Genomic DNA, 18,385 nt, shown 5'->3' with positions numbered 1-18,385 from the left:
ATCTTATTTTGACTGGACCAATGCTCTCCACACCTCCTCTGTACAGTAAGAATTGTGAAAATAAGGAATGTTGTTTTACATTCTTGTATCTCTGTTCTGGGGACCTAATAAAGCGCCTGGGATATATTATACTCAATAAATATTTTTTGAATGAATAATTACATGGTCTGCAAACACAAATATTTTTGATCTTGGGACTCTATTTGAAAACCTCAACTTTTCCCACTCTAAATGTGTTTCTGATTTCTAAGCTTTCTTTTTTTTTCTTCCAGGGTATGGGGCCCTAGGTCAGCAGAAAGGAAAACAAAAGAGCTTGGGACAGGTTGTCCGTGGTCAGTCCTCTGAAAATTCAGTAACATGCCCTGCCTTTCACCATCCTCCTCCACCATCTGTGGGTGTAGACTTAGCTGACCAGCCAAACAGCATACTCAGAACCTTGGTTCAGACTTCTGTTATTGCCAAATGAAAATTTGCCAATATATATAAAGTAAACAATTTTCAACTTTCCGCTTATCTTTTGAATTTACATGAAATTTGTATTTCTTAGAAAATGTAGGCCCTAAAATACCCTGTATTATTTTACACTGATCAAGTAAAATATCGTGATCTTAACTCTAAACTTTACCTTTGCTGGCCTTAAGAGTTAGATGCGACTGATTAAGTGAAAATAAGTAACTGTGGGATTCTGACAGTTTTATAACCAAATTGTTAAGTTGCTAGAAGCAACTAAATTTCTACAAGTTTTAGGTTTTAGGAAAAAAACAAAACCATGAATTTGAGGCAGAGAGCTCTTGCTTGAAGGCGAGGTAGGAATGCGTATTTTACGATTCAGGATTTGTGGGATAAAATTAAACAGCAGGGAAGACCAAAATTTCGGGAGGAAATCAGATTTCATTGGGCACTTATAAGTGGTGAGGCTACAATCTGGGGTGGAGCGAAGTAGGAACGACTGGCAAAGGGCGGGATTCCTAAGAGCACCATAACACAAGAAGGGCCTTGTTCAGTCAGCAGCAGCTCGGAACGTGTTCTTCTCCTTAGTCTGTCGGTAACCATAGTAACAGCGGGGGCCGAACCTCTTTCTCTCCAACATGCGCAGAACATTGTGAGCTGAAGCGTCCTCAACAACGTATCCCTTTTTTCTTCAGTGAAAGAACTACAATTCCCAAGAGAACCCTGGGCGCCGCGGCCCCGCCTTACCCTGTGGCCCATCCCTGCGCCCCTACCCGCAGGCCCCGCCCCCTCCTAATCCCCTCCCTTCTCTCCGAGAGTGTGTCAGTGACCCAGAGGCGGTGTGAGGCGGAGAGACCGTCGGGGGGCGCAGCCGCCGCCTCCGCCAGCAGCATCAGTCTTGCCGCGCGTTCGGATTTGCGTCGAACCTGCCGGGAGCGCACCTCAAAGCGGCCCCGCGCCTCTCACCGTCCGCGGCTCCTTTGCGTTCGGCTCTGAGGCCAACTTCTGGCCCTGCTTGGCCGGCTGGCGAGGAAGGCGGCGGCGAAACGCCGCGCTCTCTGCTCGCGATCTCCGCGCACGTACCCTTCACCCCCTCGCTCCGGGTCTCGGAGCTGTGCTGGGATTCCAGCCACCAGCAATTGTCCGGTGAGTGGCCTCGGCGCGCCGCGGGAGGGCGGGCGACGGGTGCGGGCAAGGCGAGCGCGCAACTTCCTTGGTGGCTTCTTGGGCGGCGAGGCGGCTCTCCCTGCCCGGGTGCGCGCCCCCGCGCCGGAGGCGGCAGGGAACGGAGTTTGCGGCGCCCGCATCCTGCGCCCTCGCTACGGGAAGTGCCTTTGTCAGGAGCTGGCCGGGTGCGCCCTCCCCCTCCGCCTGGGAGCGGGGTGCGCGGTGGCTAAGTCAGCGCCCCGCGCCCCACGCTGGCCGCGTGCTGCGGGAGAGGAGCTCCGCGGCTGGGAGGAAAAGAGAAATGAAAGAGAAACAAAGGCGGTGGGCTTTTCTTTTGTTTGTGCGAACCTGATAACTTCTTTCTCCTTCCTTATGTAACGCAGACTTCCAAGTTAGTCGTTCTTTTTATTGTTATGATTATTGTCATCCTCTCTGCGTGTCTCGCATTTCTTTTCATCTCTGGATCTCAGAGCATTTTAAAACACTAATTAATTACACCTCCGAGGCCCCTAAGAAACAAGTTAATGCTCTAGTTTCTGTAAGTGGGTAAATTGAGGCCCGGAAGAACGCTGTAATTGATGGATAGGCTTGATCTTCCGCCGCGCCTGGTGTCTGAGGACCTGAAAGCATTTATAAGTTGGAACTCGTCCTGCAGTGCCCCATGGAAAAGTTAAACATGCTCATTTTACTTATAGGTTAACTGAAGTCTAAAAGAAGTCTGGGTAATTGTTAGGTAGTTCAAACAATAACTCTTCTTACATGGTGTTTGAACCTTAGAACCTCAAAGGACTCTTTTTAAAAAGCCCCGACTGGGGAAAATACAGTAAATCATGAACTCACCTCACCAACTACTTTAATTTTTGTACATGCAGGTCTCTTCAAGGCAGGAGAACAATGATGGGAGAACGGGAGGACAGATTTTTAAATGTAGGTTTAACAAATTTTAATCACTACACATGGAGAAATATGTCTAGATTTTAACAGCACCAAGAACCTTTCCATCAATAAGTCATCAAACTGTATATCAAGAAATAATCAAATGAGCACTATCCATGGGTGCTAGGTGTGCTAAGGACTGAAGCTTTAAGTGCATGAAAAGGTCCTCTGTTTTGGTATAAAGGCTGAATACTCTACAAAATGTTAATTTTGTTTTCATAGCAGCTGATCTTTTGTTTCAGAACTGGCTTTGTCTTTTTCTACATTTAATATGTATTTTATGATTGAGGAGAAACATAAGGGTTTTTAAAAATTATTTAGTTTGTATAGTAATGTGAATTTGCATTTTTGAATTGTGGAAAAGATTCCGTTTCTTCTGTTTTGTTTCAGTTTATATTTTCTTTATAACAGAAAATGTTTTCTCAGAGTGATCAGATTTACATCTCTCAAAACATTGTACTTATTGTACAAGTACGGCATATGAATTCCTTGGGGTTTTTTTGTTTGTTTGTTTGTTTTTATTCATACCAGCAGTCTCTTCAGGAGGAAAATACTTACCTGTGATGACAAGTTTATTTATTTTGGTAGTTGACCCAAACTGGAAGGTACCAGCAATTTAAACCAAGCATCTTTTCTACTAGTTATTTCCTGAGGTGAATAATGATCACAACTGTAGTAATAGTGTGTACTTTGACTTACCCTGAATTCTCTTGAATTTAATTTTGTATTATCAAGTTGCCCCCAGATTTTAGATTCTGATGGTTCCATCAGAAAAGGAAAATGAGATGTTTGCTATTTTGATATTTTCCCCCTAATCCTCTATCTAGTTCCCTTTCTGTAGTATGTTAAAAGAGATCTTGAGTTTAAAACGAACCATTGGAAAATAGAAGTTAAGTGTATGGGAAGCTGCATGTAGTGAAGTGGTTATAATGCCTCATCTAATAAATTTATGACTTATAAGGTGAAAACTCACCTGTGTTTTTATTACTGTTATAGAAGTGCTGCAATGTAATAATAGTATTTATCGACTTGAAAAAAAGTAAGCTGGAAATTGTGTCTTAGTGGCAGATTTGGCAGGGGGGAGGGCATTGAAATCTGTGCTTGCCTTAAAATTGTCATTTATGTTGCACTTTTTCTGTGGCATTTTCAAACCAAATTTACCAGAGGCATCTGTGTACTTTAAGGAAGCTACTAACACAGTTCCTTTGCTCCATTACTCGAGCCCAAATGCAAAAGTTAGTCTTGATGAGTGAAGGCTGGCATTGAAGGTTTCCTGATTTCTTTAGGACCCCTTAAAGAAAATGAAAAGTACAGGGTAGGGAACTGAGAGTCTCTAGCACTGCTGAATGGTACAGAGGCAAGTTTCAAGGAGAAGCCTTAGTATGTTTCCATTCGACTTTGTTTCAACTTCCTCTCAGGTTGTCAAAATGTCACTTGTACATTAAGAGTTCCGTCACTGCAGAATATACCTTGTGGTTGTCTGGTAGGTCATATGATAAGGATAAAAGTAGTGTACCTGTGAAAAACTGTTTCCAGACAGAAGCTTCTGTAGCTCATTAAAATTTAAGCCAAAAGACTTAGAACTGAAAACTCTTAACATTATCGCATGCATACCATGGCACATCAATAGGAGCCTATCCTAGTATTTATTAAATTGAAAAGACTTACATGGATTATTTTATTACATTTTAACTATATATTAGAATTTAATAATGACAAGTGTATGGTAGCACCAAGATGGTTTTAGGAGTTTCTTTGGAAAAATCAAGTTATTCCAAAAGTTACATTAATGTCTTTTAATTGAAGGGAATAAAACAAATTTAAGAGCCAGGGAGAAGAAGGAAGAAAATCAACAATGCAGGAAACTTGGTGAAGATGCTTGTAAAGAGTACAATATTAAGAGTCCTGACAACATTATATAAGGGACAAAATTCTAACTAAAGTCTGTAGAAAGTGAATTCCACTCAGCACTTTCTGTTTATAGACTTCTAGCCATCTTTTTCAGATTTCCTCTAAATAGATCACACAAAAAAAGTAAATAGAAATCATTCTTTCCAGGGATTTTGGGTTGAGTTTTTTTTACATATGTGGTAATAGCCATTTTTTGTTGTGTTTCTTTACGTTTGACCTCTGCCAGAGAGAAATTTACTCAGACAAATGTGTGGGAACCTCAAAACAAGATATTTTGGTTACTGGAAGAACTAGATATAGTTAATTTCAAGTTTTAAACCATTACCTTTTTTTCTTTTTTTAAGACTTTATTTTTAGAGAGAGGGGAAGGGAAGGAGATAGAGAGGGAGAGAAACATCAGTGTGTGGTTGTGTCTTGCAGGCCCCCAGCTGGGGTCTTGTCCTGAAATCTAGGCATGTGCCCTGACTGGGAATCAAACCAGCAACCCTTTGGTTCACAGGCTGGCAATCTGTCCACTGAGCCACACCAGCCAGGGCACCATTACCTTTTTTAATGTTATCTTGAAAGGCCACTCCTAATAATTTTTCCTTCCAAAGGTTTAAAATAATTGCCTTACATATTTGTTGCTGCTGAATGAATTTGCGAGTAATAAAGAGAAACCACAAGATTTCTTGAGTGATATTTTGCCCCCTTTTAAATAGTAATAGGTAATGGAAACATAAACATCTGATTGGAGCATTTAAATTATCGTAGCTACCTTCAGAAATAAACTGAGAGGAAAAGAGCTTCATGAGGTAATTTAAGAGAAATGAATTGTAAACAAGTCTAAGACCTGATTATTTTTTTCAGGATATTGTGCAAGCTGTTTTAGTTTTTTTGTTTTTATTTTTGCCACAAAAACTCTTTATTTCAGGAAAATAGTAGTCTACATAATAGTCCTTGTATAACCTCATAATACTTTTTTAAAAAATTTTGTTTATTTTATTTTTTAGAGAGAGGGGAAAGGAGAAAGAGAGGGAGAGAAACATCACTGTGTGGTTGCCTCTCACTTGCGCCCCCCACTGGGGACCTGATGTGCAACCTAGTAATGTGCCCTGACTGGGAATCAAACCAGTGACACTTGGCTCGCAGGCCGATACTCAATCCACTGAGCCACAGCAGCCAGGGCTTATAATACTTTTTATACACCTCAAAATACCATTTACAGAAAAACAGAGTATGTTGCTGGTGCCTATAAATGGGACAGCCCTGACATTCGTCATCCCCCAGTTAATCTCAGCCATTCATGTTGTTGTCGTTGTTTTTTAAGTTATTCAATACACATGTAATTTACTTCCTTTTCAAAAAATGTATTGCCGATTTTTATTTTATCATGTATCTCTTGGGATGTTGCTAATTCTAAAAATATGTAGTACCCCCAGTTCCCTACCATCTTCTACAGTTTCTCTATTATTATTTTTTTTACTACAATTTGCTTTTTCCTAGAAATTGCAAAATAAGTCAAGAAATGTTTAAACATACTTGACAGATATGACAGTCAGTAATTTATTACGCTAAACTTCAGCTCAGTTTCATCGTTCAAGGTATATTGAATTTGTTTTGGAGACAGAAGCGCTAAAGCAAGGATATTTTTTTTGAAAGGGCTAAAGCAAGGATAGCAGATAGTTTTCACCTCAAGTACCAAATCTGATGGCTTGGTGGTGTCTGCCTAGGTCAGTCTCAGCAGTCAAGAGTGCTGTGATTAACGGTTTTTGCTCTTGGGTGGGCAGTGGACTTTTTGGCATTAATGCCACATATTCATTTAGTAAGTATTGGATACCTTTTACATGTCAGGCACTGGTCTAGATGCTGATATCATACATACTAAAATCCCTTGCCGTAGGGTGTTTACATTCTAACAAGACTCAGACAATAACTGTAAGTAAATTGTTTCATTTTTTAAAGTACAAATGACCAGTTTTCTTTAAGAAATAAATAGCAAGAAAAAACAGAGGACTAGGAAACTAAAAGACTGAAAAACGTAGGAGTCATATCCACCAAATGTAGTATAGACGTTAAGTTAGATCCTGCTTTGAGCAAACTAACTGTAAAAAGACATTTATGGAAAATTGGGGAAATTTAAGACATTGACTGGATATCTGATAAAAACAAATTGTTATTTTTTTAAAGATATGGTAATATATTATGTTTTTTAAACACAAGTCCTTCTAGAGGTATAATACATTCATGAATTAAACTGTGATATTAGGGTTTTTATTTTAAAGTAATCTGGAAGAAAAAAGACCATAAATGAAACAGCACTGGCTGTCTTATTGGAAATTGTTGAACATAGATGATAGATACATGAGATTTCTTATATTCTACTTTTGTGTATGTTTGAAAATTTCCATAATGTACAGTTTTACGCACAGATGCATACATGAAAATAAAATAGAGAAGGGGAAGAGAGAATATGTGGGATAGGAGGAGGATGCAGAAAAGACCTCATTGAGAAGATGATAGATACAGTATTCCCTCACTTATCGCGGGTATTACGTTCTAGACCCCCAGCCCCCTGCGATAGGTGAAAATCCACGAAGTAGGAACCTCACATTTTAGTATTTATATATATTTTAAGGCTTTATAAACCCTTCCCACACACTTATAAACCATTCCCAATCCCTTATTAACCTTTCCCACTCCCTTATTAACCCTTTCCACACTTTTATAAACACTACTTATGTTCTTAAACATACTCTGCAGTCTTAAACCTACATAACTTTAACAACATACGTATACAGTACCGCAAAGTCCCGCGATATAGTGAAAAATCCGCGATAAATAATTAATTAAGTATATTTTTAAAAATCCCGCGACACAGTGAGGCCGTGATAAGTGAACCGCAATATAGAGAGGGACAACCTGAAGGAGGTGAGGGAGTAAGCCTTGCAGGTAATCTTGGGCAAGACATTCCAGCAGAGGGAACAGCAAGTACAATGGCCCTGAGATAGGAGCTTGACTAGAAATGCAAGAAACTACAAGAAGAGTGTGGCTAAGTTAGAGTGAGAGAGTGTAGCAGTAGATTAAGTCAAAAATAAAGGGAGGGTAGAGGAGACCAGATTGTGTAGGGCCTGATTATCAGTCCTTGTTTTAAAGTAAGGGTATTTATTTATACATTTAGCTAAATCTACTTTAGTCACCTTGGAAGCTATACACTTATTTTAATAATGCTAGATTACTCAAAATATTTCTGGAACTTCTTCTTTAATTGACTTCTAAACCAGTTTAAGTGCCACACATGAAAATAGCTCATTACTATATATACTTTGTATTTACTCCTTGTGTTTAAGGAAAAGAGGGGGATTAGCCACGTGATAGCTTGTTTTATTTATCAGATATGACAGAAAAGATTTTGACAGAAAGAATATAGGAAGCAACTTCAGGCTGTACCTAAAAATTAGATCCACTCTGAGAAGGCAATTACTGTTTCTACAAGTTGGATACACCTGTAAACTAAAAGGAGTTTTAATATTTGTAGCATAACTGGGAATAAGGATATAACCTTATTGACTGATATGGAAGAGACTATACTTATTTGGATATTTAAGTAAATTCTGATACATTAAAACACATCCACCTATACACAAGAAGACCATGCACATTTCTTAATACTTAAGTACTCAACACAGTCATGCAGGTACGTTTCACTTGTGTTACGCATTCAAGACTGAAAAGATGGCATTTATATAATGTAATGAAACTGCATAACTTTCTTGTTGCTGTCAGTACACTGGGGACGTGAAAGACGAGCACACCTTTAGCTAAATGAATCCTGCTGTCAAGTCTTGTATTTATGCTTCAATTCTCAAGTTAGTAATTGTTTTAAGAACATACTGATTTCCCCTAAAGAACTGTTTTTAAATTATTATTATTAAAATTATGGAAAAATTGGGTCTCATGCTCCAAATGTTTGAAAACACGCAACCCCCCAGAAGCCATCATAAATATGGATTTTTAAAATCTACTCATGGGACCATATACATCTAGAGATAGGAGTTTTGAATGATTTTTATAGGAATTATTTTTTATAAGAATACATTTTCTAACCTGAGAAACTAAACTTGAGTGAGTTTTACTCTACTGATTAATATTAAATGAAGAAAACCATTTTCTAGTTAATTATGCATAATGGGAGGGCACAATGTTTTCTTTTGTATTTTTAACCAGTGATTTGTAGAATTTGTGAACTTTTATTATATAATAAATTGCATAAAGTGACCACTAAAAATATTAGATATGTAAACTCTATAAGGAATGTTTTAACAAAGCTTCCTACTTTAAACATTTTTCAGAAAATGGTTAGGAATCTTTTTTAATTCACTCACAGTTGTCCCTTTGGTGTACATATACAGGGGTGGGCATAAGTGGGTTTACAGCTGTTCATATGGAAAATAATACAAATGTTAATAAGTAATACAAGAATAAATTCTGTGTTTCTTGTGCTCAAAACTTTGAACCTACTTTTGCCCACCCTTTTATAAATAATTGATAGATAAGATATCCGGACTCTTGCTTCATGCACTGCACATATTAGGATGGCACTGTTAGTCTGGGTTATTTAATGTGCTTTAAACACTAACCTATTAGCATGGAACACAGAGCCCATGTTTAATTCCTGGTCTTTCCATCAACTGTGGAAGGTATTCATCTGTAAAATAAAAATGGCAGCAGTTTTTCATGAAGGACTTTGAAATTCTGTGATGGTGACATACTGAAGTGTGGCTTATTTTAGAAATAGCTTTCAGTCTGTTAATTTGGTGGTAGGATTATGAATCTGGTTTCATTTCCATTTTTGTGGAACAAATAATTTAGGTTAAGGGAGGAAGGGAGAAGAGGGGAGGAGTAACAGAAGGAAAGAAAAAATTGCCGCTCACAAAATAGTAGTAAACAAGACCATGGATGATTCTTGTAACTTGGATCTAAAAGTGTCTATGACCTAATGAACTATGATGCAAGTGTATAAATTAGAATTGTAATAATAATACAGCTTCCATTTCAGAAAAAAAGTTGCTTCAAAAAGGGCATGTTGTTTTTCATGTTGACTTAAACCAGTGGTTCTCAACCTTTCTAATGCCACGACTCTTTAATACAGTTCCTCATGTTGTGGTGACCCCCAACCATAACTAAAGCATAGTGATAAATCACAAAAACAATATGTAATTATATATGTGTTTTCCGATGGTCTTAGGCGACTCCTGTGAAAGGGTGGTTCGACACCCAAAGGGGTTGCAACCCACAGGTTGAGAACCGTTGACTTAAACATTATGACCACTATAGAGCCTATACTTAATTTTGGAATTAATAATGATGATGATTAATAATAATTAAAAATTACTTAACAATTCGGTTTATTAAGCTCCATAGATTTTTGCAGCCTCACTTTATTCTTTTCAGCTTATGCATTGCAAGATGCTTGTCTTCTACATCCCTGCCCCTCTCGCTTCATCTTTCATGTTCATCTCTTCATCACTATGCCACTAGCTCTGTTTATCTTCCTTTGCCAGCTTAGTAGTGCCCATTGCTCTTCCACATTGTCTTCTACACTTGTCTGCCATTTTGTATACTTATAAACTAGGCTTGAAATGAATAAAGGGCCCTAAAGAAGTCACATGTAAAGGGAACTTTTCCTATATATGTCTTACATACATTGCTGCTTCTTTAAAACAAAAGTTACTGATTTTTAGAGAGAGGGAAGGAGGCAGAGACATGGATTTGTTGTCCTACTTATTTATGCTTGCACTGGGTGACCTGACCAGGGATTGAACCAGCAACCTTGGCGTATGGAGACAATGCTCTAACCAATTGAGCTACCCAGCCAGGGCATACATATCTTCTTTTTATCTTTTCTTGCCCTTATTATTGGTGTGTGCTCTGGTGGAGAGATGGTGTATTCCATCCAGCCAGACACTTAAGAGATAACTGTGTGACCTATAGGATGCAGTGCTGTTTGAACTGAATGTCAGGAACAGTAATAAACCTACTAATTTGAAATCCTCATGAGTTAATCCTGAATCGATCCAAAACCTGTACCTAAACTAGCAAAATTTGATAGTGGAATTAACAGCATAGTGGAATTTCAGAAGCTGTTTTCAGCTCTTGGTGTTATGTTGTTGTCTTTTCAAAAAATGCCAAATGAGTAGGGTCTTCATCATCACTGTAATATTAGCTTAATTGTAAGTGGCCTTGGGGAGAAACTGTGCCTGGACTTCTGTTGAACAACTTTTTGACCATCAGGAGGAAAAGACAAAAAGATTAGTAATGTGGTGAAGAAGTTTATAACTTCTTCCTTCCTTCCACGGAATGAATTACAAGGCTCTGATTTTTGCTAGTTGGTAGATTCTCATTGTAGTGTTTAACATTGTTGGCTTAATTTTTAGAAGGCACAATTAAGTTTAATTTTGTTTAATTTTATTTTTCAACAATAAGTGAAAACAGTTGGAAGTGCTTTGTTAGTTCTTCAAAACCTTAGTGTTGTATTCCTGGTTCTCGGCAGATACTATCCACAGTACTTCATGTTCCTCAGAGTTTACGCCAGATTTAATGAACTGCATGTATTGGAAGCACTAAGAGCTGATTTCCTTTCTTTTTAAACTACAGTTAACACAATGGATTTTTTTCTTCAAAATGATCCTCACTACCATACTTTAAATTTTCCAAAGGACCAAAATTAGTTAAATTATAGCATTACAAAAATTCAAATTACAAAACTAGTTAACTTTATCGTTTGTGAATAAATGTGTTGAATGTGTGTCTTTATTTTAAAGTACTGGCTGCTTCTAATTAGAAACCACAGTCCTCTACACAGACTTCATGTAATTGAAAGCTTTTAAAATGTGCATACTGCTTTACTGTAATTTTCATTTAAAATGGGATGATTCAGTCTCTGAACTAGTTCTTTTCAGTTCACCAAAAGAATTGTGAGGTGTTCTTAAAACTGTTCAACATAGAAGAGGTTTGTTACTTCAGTGATACCAGACTTTTTTCAATTCATCATTGACACTTATTCAACAACAACAAGAAAAAACTCACAATTTGCTAAAGCTTTTTTGTTGTGTCTCTTTTAGATATGGCATACCAATTTATTTGCATGTAGTTCAGCTCTTAGAGACCAGTCTTTTAAGGCTTTAGCCAGAATTTGCCTCCTGAAGCTCTTTAAAATGGCTTCCAAAAAGGATTTGCTAGGTTTTAGAACTGAGTAGGCTGTTAATGATTCAGTATGCCCCCTCATTCTCCTCCCACTTCTTAAATTGAAAGCTCCTTCATAGCATCTAGGTGCCCTGAGTCATCATGGCTAAAGTCTAAAGAATTGTCACATGGAAAAACTCACCATGAAGTAAAATTGGCAGAAAAACAATTTGAGTCAGAGATTATTGATCACGGATACAACATATAGGTTGTGGGTGTTATTTAAATTTTTTAATGTACTTACAAGTACATGTAAGTCTTTATTATAGGACTTGTAAATTCTGAGAACTTGTTTATTCCCAGTTAAATTTTAATAGGTTTGCTTTTTTATCCATTACATGAAAAGAATTATATTTTTCAATTGAACAAATACGAGGTCTGTCCAGAAGGTATCTGGCCATGTACTATGAAAAATAGAGACATTTATTGAAGAACATACAAGATACAAGAAACATTGTGCATAGGATAATGAAGCCTCAGTCCCCTTCAAAGTAGGCACTTTGGGAATCTCACACAGTTCTCCCAGTCACCATCAGCTGCTCCATCGTATTTTCCTGGATCGTATTGATGGTCTGAAATCTTTTCCCCTTCAAAGGTAATTTTAATTTTGGGAAAAGCCAGAAGTCACAGGGTGCCATATCTTGGCTGTAAGGGGGTGATTTGATGTTTCACAAAAAAAACTCTGCCCAAGACATGATTGCATGAGCGGGCATGCTGTCTTGCTAAAGCTACCAAATCACCAGTTGCCCATAGCTGCAGCCTTCTGAATCGTCTAAAAAGTTTCTGCAGAGGAATATACAAGCTTAACACAAAATCTGATGCAGATTTGTTGCTTTGCTTACTCAGACATTTTGAATGTGACGGGCACACAGTACACATGCTCAGTGGTGACTAATACAATGAAGTCTTCATTGTTCACTCATGTACATTCCAGTCCACTTTCTGTGGCTGCCAGATTACATCAATGTCACACAAACCATTCTTGTTATATTAACAATGGCTGGACTTTTTCTGGACAGACCTCATATATCTGAGACAAGAAGTGTGTGATTCAGGATAAAGCCCACTATTCCAGAAATCAGGAGACCGAGAATTCTGGTCTGTTTATTGAATATGTGCCTCATATATTTCTCTTAATCTCTCTAGGCCATAGTTTCCTTATCTTTACAGGGTCAGCAACTTCATGATTGTCCTCTTTAGGATCAACTCATGGGAGATAGACAGCTAATAGCTGATCCCAAACCAGTTTCACTTTTTTTTGGTACAGCATGGTCAGGAGCTATATGGTTAGCATTTTAGATGAAATTTATCTGTCATCTCAACCTTATAAGGTCTCTTCCAGCTCCATGGTTTCATGATTTTAAATGATTTGCCTACAGAAATGATCTCTCTTGTTTCTGAGTTTACTGTCTCTTCACATTGATCATTAGGGTTGAAACTTACTGTGTGAATTGAAAAATGCTTTAAACTTAGAGATAACATGTTTACCTTTCATGTATTATTATAGACTGAATGTTTGTGTCCTCCTGAAATTCATATATTGAAACCTAATCCTCAATATGATGGTATTTGGAGGTATAGAGTCTTTGGGAGGTGATGAGGTCATGAGTTTTATAAAGGAGAGATCCTTTGATCCTTTTGTCTTATGAGGACACAGCAAAAAGATGGCCGTCAATGAACCCATGAAGCAGGCCCTCACCTGACAGGAGTCTACCAGTGCCTTGATCTTGGACTTCCTAGTCTCCAGAACTGTGAGAAAGAAACCTCTGTTGTTATTAGCCATCCAATATATGGTATTCTGTACAGCAGCCTGAATGGACTAAGACATGTGATATTAAAAAACAAATGATTGGAGAAAATTCATGGGAGCCCTTAAAATTTCAAATGAAGTGGAAACAAGTCAAAATAGTCAGGGGAAACTTGATTTAAATTTATCTCAACTCCTAAATGTCTATGGTAGAAACCTCAGATTAGTGAAGTTCAAATTGATGTTATGTTTGTTTGGAGGGCACATAATGAAGTAGAACAAATATTACACTGAAAGACAAGAGGCCTGAGTTCTGTTTTTAACCTCGGTAGTGTCTTCATCTATGAAATGGTGTCAGACCAGTGTTTCTCAAACATTAATGAATTGTGTGAATTACCTGGGGGTCATATTAAGACACATATTCTGATTCAGCGGGTGGGTGGGCCTTGAGATGCTATATTTTTAACAAGCTCCCAGGTGTGCTACTTCTGTGTGCCGTGAACCATACTTTATAAAAATACATTACATTAGGAGGTTCCTTGTGGCTTAGAAAATCTTTAAATCATAGCTCCACTTTTTTTCTTCAACTCTTTTCTAAGTTTCTTTGAACTTGTCCTTTTTGTAGCCTCTTTTCTTAGACTTATTCTCTAGTCTCTCAGTCTGATAGCTCCTTTAGCTTTTTTGTTTTTCTCTTTCCAGAACCAACTTCATGGGTGGTTGTTCAAGTTAGAGGTAGGGTAGTATAATGGAAAGAGGCTTAGGTTTGAAGAAAATGGATTCAGATGCCTTTCCCATTGATAGAGCAGCTCTGTTCCCTTGGTCAGTTGACTCAGTTTACTTAATCTCTCAAAGCTTTGAATAGCTTCCAGTAGGGTTCTTGAAAGGAAGAGACATAATATATAAAGACCTTAGCACAGTTTCGAGCATAAAGTAGGTGCTCAAAAATTGGAAGTTATTTTTATTATTCTTACTGGCATCAAGATTTGGTTTGGTAGAGGAAAAAGAAGAGAGAGAAAGATCTGTCCACAGCCCAGGACCTCCCTCCTGTGTTTCACATTTAAGATCCCAACTGCCTACTAGACATATTAACTAAAATTCTTCAAACATGGTAAAAAAAAACTTTTTATTTTTCTTTCCGTATCTGTTCTACTTCATTCGATCCTGAAGGAAGTGAAGGTGTCACTCTATACATGCCCAAGTCAAGAACCTGTTGGTTCTTCCTTGGTTTTTCAAGTACATTGGTGCCCTAGTACTTGTCATTAATTCATTTCGGAACTCATGACGGGTGCCGAACAATGAAGCATTTTTCTTTTGCGGGGTGGTGTTGTGACTCATACAAGTTCTAGTGAGTACAATGAGTCCCGAGAAAGTCCCGAAACTTATTTTTCTCATCAAAATGCAATGAGTGCAGGGTTTGACGAGTTCTGAAGCCGATGAGTACCGAGATATGACTGTACTGCTTTTCTCTATCCTCACTTTTACCTTCTTAGGCAAGATAAGCTCTTCATAATCTTACCCAGGCTGTTTTTATCTGATCTTGATTGTATTAGCCTCCTCAGGTTTCTCACATTCTCCTCTTCCTTTTTCTCTCCTCACACATCCTCCATACTGCTTTCAAAGTTATTTCCCTAAAAGTCCTTTTTATTTAAACCAATATTTCTTGAATGCCTGCTATGTAGAAGGCACTGTATAGGACTGAGTATACAATGAAAGAACAAAATTAAACAGTTTCTTCCTAATGAAAATCACTAGGGATAGACTTCCGGTCAAGATGGAGGCTTAGACGGACACGCTAGGTCTCCCTCTACAACTACAGTGGAATACAACTACTTCAAAACAAAGGATAACTAGAAATTCCAGAAAATAAAGCTACACGGAAGCCCAACATATGAAGTTATAAACCAGCGGTGCCATTTGGGCAGGTAAGAGTTAAAGAAGGCAAAGCTGTTTGCGGAGCGGCGGGGCGGGGCGGCGAAAAATCCTGGAGGCAATCAAGCCCCTGGCGTGCGCGACTCCAATCAAGCCCCTGGCGTGCCCGACTCCGGCGCTGGGGAGCAGCCGCAGCATCGCCTTGAACAGTGAGGCCCAGGGGGGCGGGAGGACGGATCCCGGTCTCCTAGCTGAATAACTGTGTGAATCCATCTTGGACCCCCGCCCCCACAGAAAGCACCACAGGGCTGCGAAATAGGTCGCGGACAGGCAGGCGACTCCGATCAAGCCCCTGGCGTGCCCGACTCCGGCGCTGGGGAGCAGCCGCAGCATCGCCTTGAACAGTGAGGCCCAGGGGGGCGGGAGGACGGATCCCGGTCTCCTAGCTGAATAACTGTGTGAATTCATCTTGGACCCCTGCCCCCACAGAAAGCACCACAGGGCTGCGAAATAGGTCGCGGACAGGCAGGCGCCGGCGGTCGCTGATTTGTGACGCGTACGCAGGCACTGCCCCCTGCCCCCGACAGCCGGCCCAGGAAAACAAAACGCATCTGTCAAAATGTGGCAGACAAATATAGAGATCCCGGTGACACAACTCACCAGACAGCAGATAGAGAACCTGACAGATGAACAGATAAGAAACCTGTCAGAGGCTCAGTTCTGGGCCATTGTTATCAGGTGGCTTACAGAATTCACAAAAGAGCAGGAAAAAGATATGAAAGAAGCGAAAAACTTTCATAACGAAAGGAACAAAACCACATACGAGACAGATGGTGAGGAATCCAGAGTCCATTTCAACAAACTGGAATATGGAGAAGGAACAAGCAGTCAACCAATGCAGCGAGAGGAAATGGCAAGCAACAATGAGAGGATCAGAAACCTCTGGGACAGCTATAAAAGGCCCAACATAAGAATCATTGGTTTGCCAGAGAATGAGGAAGATGAACTAGAACTTGAAAAATTGAGTGAAAATATAATAAAGGAGAACTTCCCAGACTTGGGGAAGGGAATAGACTTGCAGGTCCAGGAAGCAAGGAGAGTTCCCAAGAGACTGGACCCAGGGAGAACCACTCCAAGACACATTATAATCAAAATGTCAAAAATTAAAGCTAAAGAGAGAATCTTAAAAGCAGCAAGAGAGAAGAAAAGAATTATGTACAAAGGGGTCCCAATTAGACTATCAGCTGACTTCTCAAGGGAAACCCTACAGACAAGAAGGGACTGGCAAGAAATATTCAAAGTAATGAAAATCCAAAACCTACAACCACGAATACTCTATCCAGCGAAATTGTCATTCAGAATAGAAGGACAGAGAAAGTGTTTCCAGGACAAAATAAAACTGAAAGAGTTCATTAGATCCAAACCACTGTTATATGAGAAGTTAAAGGGACTGGTTTAAAAAACAGAAGCTAGGGAGATGAAACAAAGGCAAACGAAACAGGCAACGAGAGTGGAAAGGGAACTGTGGGTAAGGGAAACATAGTGGGGGGAGGCCAACAGGGAGGGGGAGTGGGGAGAGGGAGGGAGATAATATAGGAATTGGGGATCATGGTAGGAGGGAATGGAATAGACGGAGAGAGGTTGGGAGGAACTGTAAGCACAACTAATGGACATAATCTAAAAGGGGGGGACAACTGGAGGGAGGGGGCCACCGGGTGGAGGGGAGCAGAGGGAAGGGAAAGTGGCACAAATGTAATATTTTAATCAATAAAACACATTAAATCTGGAAAAAAAAAAAAAGAAAATCACTAGGGATAGAGATAGATACTAAAAACAAGTAAATCAGAACAAGGTGCTATGAAAGAATAACAGGATTATATTGGATGGTCAGAGAAAGCAGTTCTTAATATTTGAATACTTAAGCTACTATCTCAAGAATGAGAAGGAGACAGCTAAGCAAAGAGCATGTTCCAGGCTGAGGTTACAGCATGAGCAAAGACACTGAGGTGGGGGAGGTGAGTATGTTTTAGAAGTGAAGTGCTAGGACACAGTGATGGACAGGATGTGAAGGATGAGAAGGCGGTATTAAGAACTTCCAGGTTTCTAGTATGAGCAATTACTAGGTAAATAGTGGTGCCATTTACTAAAGCAGAAAGATTAGGGGTAGGACAGGTTGGAACCAGGGGTGGACTTATAAGTTTAGTTTGTCAAGTTTGAGAATATGAAAAAATAAATGTAGTTATGTCAGTCCCCTGTCTGGTTCCCCATTTCATATAAGATCTGTAACAAATTCTCTCTTGGCTTATAAAGTCTTTAAACAGTTGATCTTTTGACCCTAATTTACCTTTCTAGCTTCTTCCTCAGCTTCCCTTCATTACTGTGCTTAAGTCATAATGAAATTATTACTGTTATCAACAGTTCTGAGCCTTTGCATATGTTCTTCTGGAATAAATGCCACTTCATCCTTCAAAGCCTATTGTGAATATTATTCTTCTTTAGAGACTTCTTCAACTTTTCCAGGTTTAGGTTAAGGTCTTAGGCCTTTTTACTATCATTTGGTTATCACATTGTACAATTATTAGAATTTCTTTTAACATCTGGACACATTTCACTAAATAATGAGCTACATGGGTATAGATATCAAAGCTTTTTGGTTTTGTGTTCCTATGATCTAGCATAGACTGTACATAGGAGCTGCTCAGAAAATGAGTGAGTGGATATTGTTTGTCCAGAAGAGGTCTGACTCCACCCCCTGAACTGGAATGAGTATAAGATCTCATAAGGTCCAGACACTACTTTTATCATACTACATTGACATTAAATTTCTTATATAAGTTTCCCATGGACAGGAACCAAATATTGTTTTTTATTGTCTTCCTAGTGCCAATACAGTGCTTAACTGGCAATCAGGAAAATGCACTTAGACCATAGTTTCATTATGGAATACCTCACTAATAATGCCCCTGGTGGATGGGCATTATGGGAGCTGCAGATAGTAGGAAGGGAGATCCAGTATAATTATCAATATATCTCAAGTGCTTGCTTACTTTTCTTGATAAAAAGATATGTAAGTATGCTCAA

General features: G+C 39.0%; 1 protein-coding gene across 3 annotated transcripts in view; it reads left to right on the top strand.

Moving 5' to 3' along the window:
- The first annotated feature begins 1,265 nt into the window (after window positions 1-1,265).
- Window positions 1,266-18,385, top strand: part of PELI1 (pellino E3 ubiquitin protein ligase 1) — a 60,396-nt gene continuing 43,276 nt past the window's right edge. The window contains exons 1-2 of one of the 3 annotated variants that reach the window (XM_090281387.1): window positions 1,266-1,596; window positions 2,490-2,544. The gene's annotated coding sequence lies outside the window, so the exon portion shown is untranslated. Of the gene's footprint in view, window positions 1,597-1,865; window positions 1,939-2,489; window positions 2,545-18,385 lie in introns of those variants that run through there. The other 2 variants (XM_090281386.1, XM_090281391.1) reach the window with 2 other exon arrangements.

Source organism: Furipterus horrens, unplaced genomic scaffold (assembly GCF_987537825.1).
Source record: "Furipterus horrens unplaced genomic scaffold, mFurHor1.1.pri manual_scaffold_6, whole genome shotgun sequence".
NCBI classification, from domain to species: Eukaryota; Metazoa; Chordata; class Mammalia; order Chiroptera; family Furipteridae; genus Furipterus; species Furipterus horrens.
Note: the sequence above shows the minus strand (reverse complement) of the source record. Positions and strands in the feature narration are given on the sequence as shown.